This window comes from Globicephala melas, chromosome 16 (genome assembly GCF_963455315.2).
Source record: "Globicephala melas chromosome 16, mGloMel1.2, whole genome shotgun sequence".
Lineage (NCBI taxonomy): Eukaryota > Metazoa > Chordata > Mammalia > Artiodactyla > Delphinidae > Globicephala > Globicephala melas.
The window spans coordinates 74,089,664-74,107,966 of record NC_083329.1 but is presented as its reverse complement, the minus strand read 5'-3'; the positions used below and the strand labels follow the sequence as shown (position 1 = coordinate 74,107,966).

The 18,303-nt window shown below is 39.6% G+C and overlaps 1 protein-coding gene and 1 long non-coding RNA gene across 2 annotated transcripts in view; one reads left to right on the top strand and one right to left on the bottom strand.

The window, feature by feature from the left end:
• ZNF37A (zinc finger protein 37A) overlaps positions 1-18,303 on the top strand; it is a 57,994-nt gene that overhangs the window by 16,728 nt on the left and 22,963 nt on the right.
• The window catches only part of LOC132593624 (uncharacterized), a 107,646-nt gene continuing 96,905 nt past the window's right edge, over positions 7,563-18,303 (bottom strand). The window contains exon 10 of the long non-coding RNA XR_009559334.1: positions 7,563-13,757. This is a non-coding gene — a long non-coding RNA (uncharacterized lncRNA). The remainder of the gene's footprint in view (positions 13,758-18,303) is intronic.

The window sequence follows — 18,303 nt, the reverse complement described above, 5'->3', positions numbered from 1 at the left end:
CACTAAGTTAAATCTGGTCTCACTTATTTACAAAGACCTATATTATAGATGTACTTGGAGACATTCTCAAAGTAACTAGGAGATTTGGGTATAATATTAGGGTTTTACAAAGTTACAAAGCAAAGAATAATAAAAACAAATCACCAAGAAGTAGTTATTGAATCCAGAGAATCCTCAAGGGCTCAGGATAAGATGGATCATTTTTCATATGAAAGTTAGAATTATTTTTCCTTAAATTCTCCAGTTTTCTCATAAATATCTTGTACTCATATTTAAAGTATAAGAAATCGATGAACCCTTCAACTGATTTTATCACAACTTTATTCATCACAAAAATAAATCTCTTTTAATTAATGTTTATTTAACTCAGGTATTCATTCAGCAACTACTTATGAGAATCTACTAAGTATCCTTTGCTCTGTACTGTAGGTTCTAACAAAAATGAAATATTGGCCCCTGCAAAAGAGGCGCTCTCAGTGGGGCACAAGTGGGAGATGGGCGCACTGATAGAACACTTGAAAAGCCTTGTAACTCAGGTGCACACAAAATTCTGCTTCATATTCTTTTTTAAGAAATTGCAGCTGTTTTATTGATCACCTTATCACACTACCCTGTAGTAAAAAATATGAATAAGTTGATGTTTAAGTGTTGTTTGAAAAAGTTTCCTGTCATGATAAAACTCTCAGTCTTATTATTTCAATTAATCAAAGTGAATATATTTCAAATATTTAGGAATAAGTATTAAATACAAAAGTAAAATTTTACTGGAAAAGCATCTTACAGAGATGGAGTTGGGTAGATTTTTTTACAAACTAGTTTATCATTGGATGAGAATTACTAAAATGAGAAATAGTCAGCATTAATTCTATTGCAAGTTCAATTCCATGGATGTAAGCATTGAGAAAATTTGCGTAAATAAGTAGATATGAATGAATGGAGTTTTATTATAGTAATGCCTCTAAATTTTTTGAATCCTTACAAATCATATGCCACTAAAGATCTAACAAAGAAAAATATACTTTTAATGATCTATCAGCTGGTAACTCTGATTAAGTTCTCTCTCAACTGAAAGCAAGTATAGTCATCCCTTGGTATTTACAGGGGATTGGTTCCAGGATCCCCTCCGAGGATATCAAAATTGACTGATGGCCTAAGTCCCTTAGTTGGCCCTCTGTATCTGCGGGTTCAGCATCCTTACATATGGAGGGTGACTGTAACTGAAAACCACTTGACTTGTAAAATGATAAGTTCTCACTCACCAGTCAGTTGTTCCTTTCTTTGATGTGCTTGAGGGTTTTGCATCATGGGGGTATTTCACCTTAGTAAGGTTTTCCATATTCTTTATGAGTATGTTTTTTGGTAAAGAATAGGTATCCTGACATTTTAATTCTAATATGAAGTACTCTGCCCTTTATATTGAGAATGTAACCTGTTTTCATTTTGTTATGGTTACTTATTTGAATTTATAGTAGCTTGACTTCAATAACCTGCAAAAAACTGCTCCTTTATATCTCTGTCCCCACCCCTTTCAGTTGTTGATGTCACAAAATTACATCTTTCAGTATAATTGCTTTACAATGGTGTGTTAGTTTCTGCTTTATAACAAAGTGAATCAGCTATAGATATACATATATCCCTATATCTCTTCCCTCCTGCGTCTCCCTCCCTCCCACCACAAAATTACATCTTTCTATAATGTGTGCTCCAAAACAAAAACGAATAATTCTTTTAAATGTCTTAGTCTCCAAATTATGTAGGAAAAATAAGACTTGGAATTACAAACCAAAGTTACATTAATACTTTCATTCTAAATTTTTAAAAATGTATAACTCTCTTAAATCACATAAAAAAGATCAACTGCAGTTAAAAGTGATTGCTATAGTTATACTAGTTCTATAATTGCCTATGTATTTGCCTTTATTGGATCTTTATTTGTACGGCTTCAAGTTACTGTCTAGTGTCTTTTCATTTTACCTTGCAGGACTCCCTTGAGCATTTCTTGCAGGGCACATCTAGTGGTCATGAACTCGCTCAACTTTTGTTTATCTGGAAATATCTTGGTTTCTTCCTGACTTTTTGAAGGACAGTTTTGCTGGATATAGTATTCTTAGTTGACAGGTGTTTTCATTTAGCCCTTGAATATACAGACGTGCTGTCTTCTGACCGCCAAAGTTTCTGATGAGAAGTCTGAAGGTAATCTTAACTGAGGATCTGTTGTATGTGATGAGTCTCTTCTCGCTGCTTTCAAGATTCACTCTGTCTTTTGAAAGTATGATTATAAAGTGTCTTGATATGGGCCTCTGATTTCATTTTACTTGGAGTTTGTCGAGCTTCTTGGATGTTTATATTCATGTATCTCATTAAATTTGGGAACTTTTCATTCAAATATTAGTTTGTCAAATATTTTTTGTATATTTCTGTGAATTTCTTCAAAGATTCTCTGTGCCCCTTTCTCTTTCCTTCTTCTGAGACTCCCATGATATGTATTTTGCTCCAGCTGATGGTGTTTCACAGGTCCTATTGCTCTGTTCACTTTTCTTCAATCTTTGTTCTTTCTGTTCGTCAGCATTGATAATTTCCATTGTCCTATCTTCAAGTTCACTGATTCTTTTTCCTACCATCTCAAATCTGCCTTTGAATATCTGTATGAATTTTTCATCTGTTATTGTACTTTTCAGCTGCATAACTTCTTTCTGGTTTCCTTTTAGGTTTTCTGTATCACTGACATTTCCATTTTTCTCACACATCATGTTCTTGACTTTGTTCACATCTTCTTCAAGTTCTTTGAGCATTGGTAAGATAGTGGTTTTAAAGTCTGTCTGATATATCTGCCATTAAGTCTTTTGCAGGGACAGATTCTGTTGATTTATATTTTTCTTTTTCATGGACCATACTTGCCTGCTTTTTTGTATACTTTACTCTGTGTGTGTGTGTGTGTATATAAATATGGAATTTCTGGCTCATATGGCAATTTTATGTTTAACTTTTTGAGGAACAGCCAAACTGTTTTTTCCACAGTATCTTGAACCATTTTTCATTTCCACCAGAAATGTATGATGGTTCCAGATTCTCTAATTCTGGCCAAAATGTGTTTTCTGCTTTTTGATTATAGTCATCCTAGTGTGGGTAAAGTGGTACCTCATTGTGCTTTTGATTTGCATTTCCTAAATGACTAATGATGTTGAGCATTTTTTCATAATTTGGCCATTAAAAAAAAATCTTCAGAGAAATATCCATTTAAGTCCTTTAAATGTATTGTATTTGGGCTGTTTTTCCTTTTCGTTGAGTTGCAAGAGTTCTATGTATATTCTGGATAATTAGGTATTAGATACATGATTTGAAAATATTTTCATCCATTCTGGATATTGTCTTTTTTCTTTCTTGATAAGATACTTTCATTTTAATTTTGATGAAGTCCAATTTATCTGTTTTTACTTTTATTGTTTATGCGTTACTGTCATATCTCAAAATACATTACCAAATTTTATATTTCATTCTAAGAGTTTTATGGCTTTACCTTTTATATTTAGATCCATGTTGATTTAATTTTTGAATATGGTGTTGACATAGTTGTCTAACATCATTCTTTCCTTGAGCTATACTGTTGACCCAGGTCCAGACTATTCTTTCCCCATTGAATGGTCTTGGCCCACTTGTTGAAAATCAGTGGTCCAGAGGTATGTGTTTATTTCTGGATTCTCTATACTGTTCTGGTGGTCTTTGTGTTTGTTTTTTAATATTAGTTATTTGGTTGCATGGGGTCTTAGTTGCAGCAGGCGGGCTCCTTAGTTGTGACTTGTAGGCTCCTTAGTTGTGGCTCCAGGGCTCATTAGTTGTGGCATGCGGTTTCCTTAGTTGTGGCATGCGAACTCTTAGTTGCGGCATGCATGTGGGATCTACTTCCCTGACCAGGGATCAAACCTGGGCCCCCTGCATTGGGATCATGGAGTCTTATCCACTGTGCCACGAGGGAAGTCCCCGGTCTTCATGTTTATACTTACACCAGTACCTATAGCTTTGTACTAAGTTTTGAAATCAGGAAAGTGTGACTCTTCCCAATTTGTTCTTTTTGTTTGTTTAAGATTGTTTGTGCTATTTAGGACTGCTTGCAATTCCATAATTTTTAGTATCAGGTTTTCCATTTGTGCAGAAAAGGCTGTTGGAATTTTAATAGAGATTGCATTGAATCTTCAGATCACTCTTGGTAGTACTGCTTTTTTTTTTTTTTAATATTTGTTTATTTGGCTGGATCTTTAGTTGCAGCATGCACATGGGATCTAGTTCCCTGACCAAGGATCAAACCTGGCCTCCCGGCATTGGGAGTGCGGAGACTTAGCCACTGGACCACCAGGGAAGTCCCAGTACTGCCATTTTAACAATACAAAGTCTTCCAATCTATGGACATGGAATATCCTTCCATTTATTTAGGTCTTCTTCAAGTTCTTTTCACAGTTTTTTTTGTAGTTTTGCATATCCCTGGTTAAATTTATTACTAGGTATTTTACTCTACTGGATAATATTGTAAATAGAATTTTTTTAAATTTACTTTTTGGGTTGTTCATTGCTGGTATAGAAAAAGAAACCCTGATTGTTGTGTGTTGATTTTGCACTGTTATATAAATAAGTTCCTTTGTACCTTTTTAAAAAAATAGATTCCACATATGAGTGACATCATATGATATTTGTCTTTATCTGTCTTACTTCGCTTAGTATGATAATCTCTAGGTCCATCCACGTTGCTACAAATGGCATTATTTCATTCTTTTTTATGGTTGAGTAATACTGCATTGTATATATGTAGCACATCTTATTTATCTATTCCTCTGTCAATAGACATTTAGGTTGCTCCCATGTCTTGGCTATTGTAAACAGTGCTGCAATGAACATAGGCATGCACGTATCTATTCGGATTATGGTCTTCTCTAGGTATGTGCCCAGGAGTGGGATTGCTGGATCATATGGTAGTTCTATTTTTAGTTTTTTAAGGAACCTCCAATCTCTTCTCCATAGTGGTTGTACCAATTTACATTCCCACCAATAGTATAGATGGGTTTCCTTTTCTCCACACCCTCTCCAGCATTTATTGTTTTTTAGACTTTTTGGTGATAGCCATTCTGACTGGTGTGAGGTGATACCTCATTGTAGTTCTCATTTGCAATTCTCTGATAATTAGTGATGTTGAGCCTCTTTTCTTATGCATTTTGGCAATCTTTATTTCTTCTTTGGAGAAATGTCTATTTAGATCTTCTGCCTTTTTTTTTTTTTTTTTTTTTTTTTTTTTTTTTACATACATAGAGCTGCATGAGCTATTTGAATATTTTGGAGATTAATCCCTTGTCGGTCACGTCATTTGCAAATATTTTCTCCCATTCTTTGGGTTGTTTTTTCATTTTGTTGATGGTTTCTTTTCTGTGCAGAAGCTTTTAAGTTTCATTAGGTCCCATTTGTTTATTTTTGTTTTTATTTCCGTTATTCTAGGAGATGGATCAAACAAGATATTGCTGCGATTTATGTCAAAGAGTGTTCTTCCTATGTTTTACTCTAAGAGTTTTACAGTTTCTGGTCTTACATTTAGGTCTTTCATCCATTTTGAGTTTATTTTTGTTGTGTGGTGTTAAAGAATGTTCTAATTTCATTCTTTTGCATGTAGCTGTCCAGTTTTCCCAGCACACCATTTTTTGAAGAGACTGTCTTTTCTCCATTGTATAGTTCTTGCTCCTTTGTCGTACATTAATTTTTGTGTGTGTCACTTAGATATGATTTACAATTTCACTTCCAAAGGTCCTTTTCAGAAGACGGCTTTTCAACGAATCTTATTTAACACAAAGTGTAGAAATTTGTTAGTTTACTAACTCTACTTTTGTCATACACTGGCAATCTCTTTACTATCTAGAGACTAGATGTTATAAAACTGGGACCCATTTGTCCAGTATATACATAATATATACAGTAAAGTTAAATGAAATGCATATAACATATAGAGCAATGGGTAAGTTGAAATGTTCTAGTACATACTGGCAAAACATCTTCTGCCATCTTCCCTCCCACCTCCCTCGACCCAATGAACAAGCAGAGAGTACACTGTTCAGAGGGGAGGTTTAACAATTCCATTTCTGAAGACAGTATTTCCCATCAGTTTTTAAAAGATATTTACAAGAAGCATTATTCTACTGCTTCTACTTTTAAATACATAAAGCACTTCTAAATATCTAGAAAGACTAGATATTTCAAATAAGATCTTACTTGTGCACTATGTACATAGCACTGTTAAATAAAATTGCACACGTGTAACAATGGTTATAATCTGAGGTATCTTCTAAATATGACCATTTTGGCCTGAACTATTCCCTCCCTCACTTCCTTCTCTCCACCACCAATCCGGTGGACAAGTACAGGCATGTGTAATCTTAGAGGTGGTTGAGCAAATTCATATCCAAAAGTCATTTACACAAGATAAGCTTCCCTATGAATTTCAACACAAATTGTACAAAATGTGCTAATTGTACTACTTTGTCATACACTAGCAACCCCTTTAACATCTAGAGACTAGATGTTGCAAAATTAGGACTCATTTGTCCGTTATATACACTATATACACAGCAAAACAAAATACACATAACATACAAAAAATGGTTTTGTCTGAAAATGTCCAGGTACAAACACATTAGCATATTACCTTTTGCAATTCTTTCCCTCTCATCTCCTCCAAACCACTGAACAAGTTAGACAGTAGTATACTGCTCACAGAGGTGATTTAACATTTAACATTCCCCAAGATAGTACTTCCTATGAATTTTAGCAAAAATACATTTACAGAGAGATATTTTACTACCTCTACATTTACCATACATTGGGCACTTCTAAACATATAGCTGGACTAGATGTTTCAAATAAGGACTTAATTTGTCCACTATATACAGAGAAGTCTTGAATAAACTACACACATGTGACAGTTATAATCTGAAAGTGTCTTTAACATGTGTGCATTCTAGCCTAAGACCAACCCCCTTCCCTTCTCTCCCATCTCCACCAACCCAGAGAGCTATACTGCCCAAGTTTTCAGAAGACAATCTTTCCCAGAAATTTTAACACAAAATGTACTATTTACTAACTCTATTTTTGTCATATTCTGGCAACCTTTATAACATCTAGAAAGACTAGATGTTGTAAATTAGGACTCATTTGTCCATCATATACACTTCATACACAGCAAAGTGAAACAAAATGCATGAACATAAAAAAGACAGTAGTTAATCTTGCCTCACTATAAATACACTGGCACAGGTCTTTGCACTTCTTTCTCCTCCACCCGACCTTGAACCAGAGCACAAACGCAATGCATACTGTTCAAAGAGGTGGTTTGGGGCTTCCCTGGTGGCACAGCGGTTGGGCGTCCACCTGCCGATGCAGGGGACGCGGGTTCGTGCCCCGGTCCGCGAAGATCCCACATGCCGCGGAGCGGCTCGGCCCCTGAGCCGTGGCCGCTGAGCCTGCGCGTCCCGAGCCTGTGCTCCGCAACGGGAGAGGCCACAACAGTGAGAGGCCCGTGTACCGCAAAAAAAAAAAAAACCCAAAAAAAGAGGTGGTTTGGCCAAGCTTGCCCCCCCTCCAAATAAAGAACAATATTTCATATGAATTTTAACAAAAATATATTTACAAAATGTCTTTTTATTACCTCTACTTTTAATATATATCAGACACTTCAGAACATCCAGAATGATTAGATATTTCAAAAAAGTACTTATTGTCAACTGTATATACAGTAGTGAGGAATAAAATACACACACAAAAAATGGTTATAGCATGGAAATGTCTTACAAGTATGACCATTCTGGCACAGAACTTTCTTTTCTTCCTCCTCAAGGTTTTCCATTCCATGTCCTTTAACCCACTGAACAAATGTGGACCTCTGTGGCTCCTTTCTATTGTTTTCTTCATCTCTATTTCATTTATTTCTGCTCTGATCTTTACGATTTCTTTCCTTATACTAACCTTGGGTTTTGTTTGTTCTTCTTTCTCTAGTTGCTTTAGGTGTAAGGTTAGGTTGTTTGAGATTTTTCTTGTTTCCTGAGATAGTATTGTATTGCTATAAACTTCCCTCTTAGAACTGCTTTTGCTCAGTCCCAAAGGTTTTGAGTCATCATGTTTTTGCTGTCATTTGTCTCTAGGTATTCTTTGAATTCCTCTTCACTTTCTCCAGTGACCCATTGGTTGTTTAGTAACATATTGTTTAGCCTCCAAGTGTTTGTGTTTTCTACAGTTTTTTGCCGTAAGTGATTTCTAATCTCATAGCGTTTTGGTCAGAAAAGATGCTTGCTCTGATTTCAGTTTTCTTAAATTTAATGAGGCTTGATTTGTGGCCCCAGATGTGATGTATCCTGGAGAATGTTTCTTGTACACTTGAAAAGAAAGTGTATTCTGCTGCACTGGGAGGGAATGTTCTCTAAATATCATTTAAGTCCATCTCGTCTAATATGTCATTTAAGGCTGTGTTTCCATATTGATTTTCTGTCTGGATAATCTGTCCATTGATGACAGAGGGGTATTAAAGTCCCCCACTATTATTGTGTTACTGTCAATTTCTTTTTTTTATGGCTGTTAGCATTTGCCTTATATATTGAGGTGCTCCTTTGTTGGGTGCATATATATTTGCTATTGTTATATCTTCTTATTGGATTGATCCCTATATCATTATGTAGTGTCCTTCTTTTTCTCTTGTAACAGTCTTTATTTTAAATGGTTTTTGTTTGTTTGTTTTTGTGGTACGCAGGCCTTTCACTGTTATGGCCTTTCCCGTTGCAGAGCACAGGCTCTGGACGCGTGGGCTCAGCGGCCATGGCTTAAAGGCCCAGCTGCTCCACGGCATGTGGGATCTTCCCAGACCGGGGCACGAACCCATGTTCCCTGCATTGGCAGGTGGACTCTCAACCACTGCGCCACCAGGGAAGCCCCAGTCTTTATTTTAAAGTCTATTTTGTCTGATATGCTTATTGCTACTCCAACTTTCTTGTGATTTACATTTGCATGGAATACTTTTTTGCATCCCCTCACTTTCAGTTTGTGTGTGTCCCTAAATCTGAAGTGGGTCTCTTGTAGACAGCATATATACGGGTCTTGTTTTTGCATCCGTTCAGCCAGTCTCTATCTTTTGGTTGGAGCGTTTAATCCATTGGCATTTAAGGTAGTTATTGATTTGTTTGTTCCTATTGACATTTTCTGAATATTTTTGGATTTGTTTTTGTAGGTCTTTTTTCTTCTCTTTCTGTTTTGTTCTCTTGAGGTTTGATGACTATCTTTAGTGTTATGTTTGGGTTGCTTTTTCTTTTTGTGTGTGTGTCGTAGTTTTTTGGTTTGAAGTTCCCATGTGGTTTTGATATAGTAGTCTATATAAGATTGTTTCAAGTTGCTGGTCTCTGAATTTCAAATGCAATCCCCTTTTCCTGCATTTGTACTCTCCTCTTCTAATGGCTGCTGGTTTTGATATCATATTTGTGTGTGGATGATTTTCTACTTTTACTGTATCCTTCCCTTTACTGGTGAGGTTTCCCATTTGTGATTTCTTATTTCTAGTTGTGGCCTCTTTTTTTTTCCTTCCCCTGCCTAGAGAAGTTCCTTTAGCATTTGTTGTAAAACTGGTTTGGTGATGCTAAATTCTTGTAGCTTTTACTTGTCTGTAAAGCTTTTGATTTCTCCATCAAGTCTGAATGAGAGCCTTGGTGGGTCAAGTATTCTTGGCTTTAGGTTTCTCCTTTTCATCACTTCAAATATATTGTGTCACTCCCTTCTGGCCTGCAGAGTTTCTGCTAAGAAATCAGCTGATAACCTTGTGGGGATGCCCTTTTATGTTATTTGATGCTTTTCCCTTTTTGCTTTTAAGGTTTTTTTCTTTGTATTTAATTTTTGTTAGTTTGATTAATATGTGTCTCAGCATGTTCCTCCTTGTGTTTATCCCAGATGGGACTCTGCACTTCCTGGACTTGGGTGACTGTTTCCTTTCCCATGTTAGGGAAGTTTTCAGCTGTTATCTCTTCAAATATTTTCTCAGGCCATTTCTCTTCCTATTCTTCTTCTGGGACCCCATAATGCAATTGTTGGTGCATTTAATATTGCCCCAGAGGTCTCTGAGACTGTCCTCATTTCTTTTCATTCTTTTTTGCTTTATTCTGCTCTGTGGAAGTGATTTCCACCACTCTGTTTTCCAGCTCAGTTATTCATTCTCCCACCTCAGTTATTCTGCTATTGATTCCTTTTAGTATAGTTTTCATTTCAGTTATTGTGTTGTTCATCTCTATTTGTTTGTTCTTTAAGTATTCTAGTTCTTTGTTAAACATTTCTTGTATCTTCTCAGTCTGTGCCTCCATTCTTTTTCCGAGATTTTGGACCATCTTTACTATCATTACTCTACATTCTTTTTCAGGTAGACTGTCTATCTCCTTTTCATTTAGTTCTTCTTTGGGTTTTTAGGTTGTTCCTTTGTCTGCAATATATTTCTCTGTCCTCTCATTTTGTCTAAATTTCTGTGCTTGTGGTCTCCTTTCTGCAGGCTTCAGGATAGTCGTTCCTTTCGCTTCTGGTGTCTGACCCCTGGTGGGTGAGGTTGGTCCAGGGGCTTGTGCAGGCTTCCTCATTGGAGAGACTGGTGCCTGCTGCCTGGAGGGTGGAGCTGGGTCTGGTTCTTCTGGTGGGCAGGGCCATGTCAAAGTGTTGGTTTTGAGATGGTTGTGAGCTCAGTACAACTTTAGACAGCGTGTCTACTGATGGGTGGAGCTGTGCTCCTGTCTTGCTGGTTGTTTGACCTGAGGCTTTCTAGCACTGGAGCCTTCAGGCTGTTGGGTGGGGTCGGGTCTTGGTGCCGAAATGGGGACCTCCAGGAGTGCTCACGCTGATCACTATTCCCTGGGGCCTCCACTGCCAGTGTCCTTGCCCCCACAGTGAGCTACAGTCGATCCCTGCCTCCCCAGGAGACCCTCCAAGACCCCTAGATAGGTCTGCCAGGTTCCTTTGGAGGTACTGCTTTGTGCCGTGTCCCAGTGCACATGAGGCCTAGTGTGCATGGCCTCCAAGAGTGGAGTCTGTTTCCCCCAGCCCTGTGGAGCTCCTGCACTCAAGCCCTGCTGGCCTTCAAGGCTAAATGCTCTAGGGGTTTTTCCTCCCAGTGTCAAACCCTCAGACTGTCTTGGAGGGCTATTTTTTTTAATTTAATTATTTTATGTATTTATTTTTGGCTGCCCTGGGTCTTCATTGCTGCACGCGGGCTTCCTCTAGTTGTGGCGAGTGGGGGCTACTCTCCATTGCAGTGTGTGGGCTTCTCATTGCAGTGGCTTTTCTTGTTGTGGAGCACGGGCTCTAGGCACATGGGCTTCAGTAGTTGTTGCACACAGGCTCAATAGTTGTGGCTCACAGGCTCTAGAGCGCAGGCTCAGTAGTTGTGGCACACAGGCTTAGTTGCTCCGCAGCATGTGGGATCTACCTGGACCAGGGCTTGAACACGTGTCCCCTGCATTGGCAGGTGGTTTCTTAACCACTATGCCAACAGGGAAGCCCTGCAGGGCTATTTTTCTGTGGGAAAGTCCGTGTAGCCTGCATGGGTTTAACATTTTTTGGTCCAAGGGCTGTTTTCAGTATGGGTGTCTGCCATCTTTTTCTTCAGCTTATGCTTATCACCTTGGTAAGAGGTGTGACTGATGTTTTAGTGACCAGATCCTGCACTGGGTATTGAGCAGGGCCTCCTCTTTGCTCTGTGGTTGTCAGTGCCCTGTCGGGGGTGGGGTCTGCTCCCTAGTTGTTGTTGAAGAGGCTCCCAGTCTGTTTCTTTTTGTTTTTTTTTTTTTTTTTGTGGTACGCGGGCCTCTCACTGTTGTGGCCTCTCCCATTGCGGAGCACAGGCTCCGGATGCGCAGGCTCAGTGGCCATGGCTCATGGGCCCAGCCGCTCCGCGGCATGTGGGATCTTCCCGGACCGGGGCACAAACCCGTGTCCCCTGCATCGGCAGGCGGACTCTCAACCACTGCGCCACCAGGGAAGCCCCCCAGTCTGTTTCTCAGCTGTGTTTCTGGTCTGTGGTGCAAGGTAGGCTGTATTGGAGCACTCCCACTGGGAGAGAAGCCACTGAGTACACCTCCTCTGCACGTGTTTACTTCTGAGTGTGCTCTGCTGCGTCACCTTTCACCCGTTGTCCGAGCTCACAAACTCCAATCTCGTTGGCACTGCTTTCAGCCCCCCCTTAACCGTGGGTACACCAGCAATTGGCCCTCGTTTCTCTCAGGCATTGTTTTCACCAGGCCACCAGCATAGATCCACTGAGGTCAGTTCCCAGGACTGCAGTAATCATGCATCTGGAACCACTGTGGGCGCCGTGGAGGCAATGCATACTCTGGCCTGGCCTATCTCCCACATGTACTTGCTCACAAAGTCCACAGCTGCAGGAACACTTATTGTCCCTTCAGATGTTCCTGAGATGCTGAGTTTATAAAGCCAGTTGTGAGGGTGTAATTCTGTGGTTCACACAGTGGGAGGAGAGATTTCAGCTCTTCTTTCTTAGCTGCATGGGTCCTGGGGCTCTGCTGTGGTTTCAGCCCCACCTCTGCACGTGGGCTACCCACAGGCATCTGCTCCTGGGGCTGCCCTGGAGCACATGAAGCCCTCCCAGGTGGGAGGGGGCTGAGGCAGCAACCAGGGGTGCATGAGCCTGCCCAGGCAGGAGGGGGTAGAGGTGGCCACTAACTGCCATGTGTGCCCGCCCAGGCGAGAGGGGCTGGAGGCGGCCACCAGGGGCACATAAGCCCGCTCTGGCAGGAGCCCCTCCTAGTGGCATCCCCTGGGCTTTTTCCCTGAGCATTCCCAGTTATGGAGCTCCTCACTCCCACCCCTTCACGTTGTCTCCTTGCAGCCAATAGCAGTCCTCTTTTCAGATCTGTTCTCCAAGCACCCTGTTCCAGCACCCAGCCCCCGTTGTACTGGTGGACGCACCTCAGCCTGGGGTGCACAGGGCTGTGGCATGGACCACCTTTATGGGTCTCACTCTCTCCGACCTGCCACAGATTGCTGCTCTCTCCTCCAAGCCCCTGAAGCTCCCCTTTTGTCCCAACTGATCTCGCCACTGGTGAGGGGGCTCTCGGGTGTGGCAACCTCTCCTCTCCTTTAGCTCCACAACAGAGGTGCAGTCCATCCTGTTTCTGGGCTTTTTTTTTTTCCTTTGGTCCTATGTGGTTACATGGGGTTCTTTCTTGTCCTTTTAGGTGTCTGAGGACCTCTGCTAGTGTTCAGCAGGTGCTCTGTGAGAACTGTTCCATTGGCAGATGTGGTCTTGATGCGTTTTTGGGGGGAGGTGAACTCCATGTCCTCCTCCTCCATCATCTTGACTCCTACCATATTTAATACAGTTGACTTAAAGCCTTTGTTTAGGAAGTTCAATGTCTGGTCTTCTCAGGGACATTTCTGTCAATTTATATTTTTCCTTTGGGCCATACTTTTTTGTTTCTTTGTTTTTTTGCTTCTTTGTGTGCTTTGTGATTTTGTTGTTGAAACTGGACATTTGTGTATCATAATGTTGTAATTTTAGAAATTACTTTCTTGCTCTTCTCCAAATTTTGCTGTTCTTGATTGTTGAAGACTACAGTTATCCAAATGACTTTTCCAAACTGCTTTTGTTTGTTTGCAAAGTCTGTATTTCTTATCTGTGGTCACTGAATTCTCTATTCCTTTAGCTTGTGTTCAGTTAGTGTTTTGAACATCCATCATCTCATATAGGTACAACACTAAAGAAATAGAAAAAAAAATTTTTTTCCTTGTGATGAGAATGCTTAGGAGTTACTACTCTCTTAACTTTCATTTGTAACATACAGCAGTGTTATCTTCATCATGTTGTACATTACATCCCTAGCACTTACCTTATAACTGAAAGTTTGTATGTTTTGTCTACCTTCATCTAATTCCCCTTCCCCCTCCTTCCCACGTCTAGTAGCCACAAATCTGGTCTCTTTTTCTCTGAGTTGGTCTGTTTGCTTTTGAAGTATAATTGACTTACAGCACTATTTTAGTTCCTTGTATACAACATAGTGATTCTACATTTCTATAAGTTTCAAAATGATCATCAGTAATATGTCATTTGTTACTATATGAAGATATTATATAATTATGTTTTCCACACTCTACATTTTCTACCTGTGACTTTTTTATTTTGTTAAGTGAAAGTTTGCACCTCTTAGTCTCCCTCACCTATTTCTCTCCTTCCCCTACTTGTTTCCCCTATTTGTTCTCTTTATCTATGACTCTGTTTCTGTTTGGTTATATTTATTCATTTGTTTTGTTTCTTGGATTCCAGATATAAGTGAAATCATGCAGTATTTGTCTTTCTCTGTCTGACTTATTTCACTTAGCACAGTACCCTGTAGGTACACCCATGTTGTCGCAAATGGCAAGACTTCATTCTTTTTACGGCTGAGTAATATTCCATTGTGTACATGTGTGTCTGTGTGTATGTATACACACACATACACACCACATTTTCATTATACATTCTTCTGTTGATGAACACTTAAGTAGCTTCCACATCTTGCCTGTTGTAAATGATGCTGCAGTGAACATGTGGGGGGGGTGAGCGAATATCTTTTCAAATTAGCATTTTTATTTTCTTCAGATAAACAGCCAGTAATAGCCAGAAATGGAGTTGCTGGGTTGTATGGTAGCTCTGTTTTTAGTTTTTTGAGGACTCTCCATTACTGTTTTCTATAGTGGCTTTACCAGTTTACATTCCCACCAACAGCGTGTAAGCGTTCCCTTTTCTTCATATCCTCACCAACACTTGTTATTTTTCTTTTCGGTAATGGCCATTCTGACAGATGTGAGGTGATATCTCATTGTGGTTTTGATTTGCATTTCCCTGATGATCAGTGATGTTGAGCATCTTTTTATGTGTCTATTGGTCATCTGTATATCTTCTTTAGATCAATGTCTGTTCAGTTCCTTGCCTGGGTTTAATCAGATTGTTTTTCTGATGTCAAGTTGTATGAGTTCTTTGTATATTTTGGATGTTAACCCCTTGTTGGAGATAACCATTTGCAAATGTCTTCTCCCATTCATTAGGCGGCCTTTTCATTTTGTTGATAGTTTCCTTCATTGTACAAAGCTTGTTAGTCTGACGTAGTCCCACTGGGTAGTTTTTGCTTTTGTTTCCCTTGCCTGAGCAGAATATCCAAACCATTGCTAAGATTGATGTCAGAGAGCCTATTTATTTTTGAATTTTATTTATTTTTTTATACAGCAGGTTCTTAATAGTTATCCATTTTATACATATTAATGTATACATGTCAATCCCAATCTCCCAATTAATCACACCACCACCACCACCCCCTGCCACTTTCCCCCCTTGGTGTCCACACATTTGTTCAGAGAGCCTATTTTTTGTTTGTTTTTGCCACACAGCACAGCTTACAGGATGTTAGTTCCCTGACCAGGGATTGAACTCATGGCCCCTGCAATGGAAATGCAGAGTCCTAACCACTGTACTGCCAGGGGAATACGCTGTGTATGTTTTCTTTTTTTTTTTTTAATTAATTTTATTTATTTATTTTTGGCTGATTGGGTCTTCATTGCTGCGTGCGGACTTTCTCTAGTTGCGTTGAGCAGGGGCTACTCTTTGTTGCAGTGTGAGGGCTTCTTGTTGTGGTGGCTTCTATTGTTGTGGAGCATGGGCTCTAGGTGCACAGGCTTTAGTAGTTGTGGCTCGCAGGCTGTAGAGCACAGTCTCAGTAGTTGTGGCACGTGGGCCTAGTTGCTCCAAGGCATGTGGGATCTTCCCGGACCAGGGCTTGAACCAGCAAGTCCCCCCTGCATATGTTTTCTTATAGAAGTTTTATGGTTTCAGGTCTTACATTTAAGTTTTTAATTCATTTTATTTTTTATGGTGTGAGAAAGTAGTCCAGTTTTCCCAGCAAGAAGCTGTCTTTTCCCCATTGTATATTCTCACCTCCTTTGTGGTAGATCATCTCATACACTTTAAATTGTCTCTAGATTACTTATAATACCTAATACAATGTAAATGCCATGTAAATAGTTGTAAATACAATGTAAATTCTATATAAATAATTGCTGTTATGTGGCAAATTCAATTTTGCTTTTTGGAACTTTCTGGAGTTTTTCTTCCCCCAAATATTTTAATTCTGTGGTTGGTTGAATCTGTGGATGTGGAACCTGTGCATATGGAGGGCCAACTGTATATAGATATGTTTAAAAAAAAAAAGTGTCCTGACTTTATAGAATGGCTGCACTTCAGCTTTGGTTTTCATTAACTGCTGGATCTCCACAGAGTGGAGGTCCACCAATGTGCCCTAGGAGTCAGTTACTTTGTCAGTGATTTACTTTACCAGTCATTCATCTTAGCACCTATGCTGACCGCTGGCCCTGGTTGGAGGGCTTAGAGATTGGTAGTCTTTGGCTGTGGCTGGAAGCCGCTGCTTCTGCCCACTTCTGTGCTTGTATAAATTGTAGGTACCATGCTTCTAGTTTCTTTTGTCTGATACTATCCACTTATATCATCCAGAAGTTGCACAAAATTGTCTTTCTGGTGTATTCTGTTATTGGCACATTTGTTTGTTTTACTTTTGTTTTATTGTTTCTTCCACTTATATTGTTGGAGGCATCAGAGATAGATGTGTGTTTTAAGTCCACCATCTTTAATTGGAAGTGTCAGTTATTTGTGAAACTGTGTTGTTATTTCCCACTATTCTCTTGTCATCTGGTTCTGTTCTTACATTTCAGAAAATTTCTTCTCAGCCTTCAAAGCCTATTTTTCTTTTTTCTGCCAGCCTCTCAAATATTGGTGATCCCTTAAATTCTGTGCTGGTATTTTTTCTTTCCTCAATTTGTCTCCTCTGTGACCATCTGATTCACTCTGGTGACTCCAGTGACAGAGTTGCAATTTTCACCCAAATCCTTATTTTCATACTACACTTCTAAATTCCAGATTCATCTATCCAAACTTCCAGTTGATATTTCTACTTCCATGTTCTGAAGATATCTGGCATACTGTATGTCTAGCGTCTGTTTCATTGTCACTGTGCATCTACCCTGCTCTTCCTCCTGTTTCCCCAAACTTGACAAGAGGTTTCCAGAACCTCCAAGGCAGATCATGCAGACCCTCTGGGAGTAACTCTTCCTCTCTTCCTTTGCTCAGCAAGTTCCCTGTTTAGCATCTCTGCTAATAATATAGGCGACTCCCCTCTTAATAGAGGCGATCCAGCACAGATATTTACAGCGTTGGGATTACAGCATGTGAATTGGCCAGTGGGCAGGTACCTTTCCAGGACATGCACAGGACTCAGATGTTGTTACAGAAAGGTCCTCCTTAGAGCCCACTGGATATCAGTATTTTCCCTCAATCAGAATCCAGAATGAAAAGTTCCCGATCAGGTGTAGACTCTGGGATTGGAGAAAGTGTACACATCTCCAGTGGAACTCGCACAGTAAATAGTGACAGATTGCAAACACTGCCCTCAAAAACATTCTCTCCTGTCTTCCTTAGCTTGGTACAGCTCTGTCTGCAACAAGACCCTGAGAAAAGGCCATCAGCAAGCAGTGTATTATCCCACGTTTTCTTCATACAGCCTTATTTTGAGTTTCTTTAGCAGATGAAGGAAGAAAGCCAGAGTTTAGCACTTACACTGTTGCCTCCTGCTTGTCACAGGCCATCCACAGCACCACCTCCAGCCTCACCTTGGACTGAGCTGGAATGGGATTTTCCTGATGACAAAGATTCAAACTGGGAATTCTAGGGCTGCCAAATCCTTTCATGTCCTATATACTTGACACTTCCTCCCTGCTGCTTTTTCTTCTGTATTGCTAGGTACAAATACTAGAATTATACTTGAAAATACAGCTGGGTGCACTACAGAATCTATCATTTAGGACCACTCTGTTCAAAGGAGCATGAGTTTATAGCCCCTTTGGTTAGCTCAGAGTGCTATAACTCCAGGGAAACTTTAGAATTATTAATCTAACTACATTTAGTGTCATCTGTTCTCCAAATTTTTTTCCCAAGCTGTGACTAGCTCTTCTTTTTGATCTCTCAATATAATTTTTGAGCCAGTTAAATTTTTCAGCATTTTGTTGCCCTCAGGAGAATGAAGTCTCAGAGGACATTGCTTCCAAGTACATTTTTTACTTCCAGATTCTCTAGCCTTTTTAATCAGCTATGTTAAATCAACAGGCTAGTTTATCCTGGCATCAAACCCATTTTTGATAGAAGGGGAAATGTTTATACTTTCCCATTTCCTTCTGTTAATACTTATGGTAATATCAAACTGA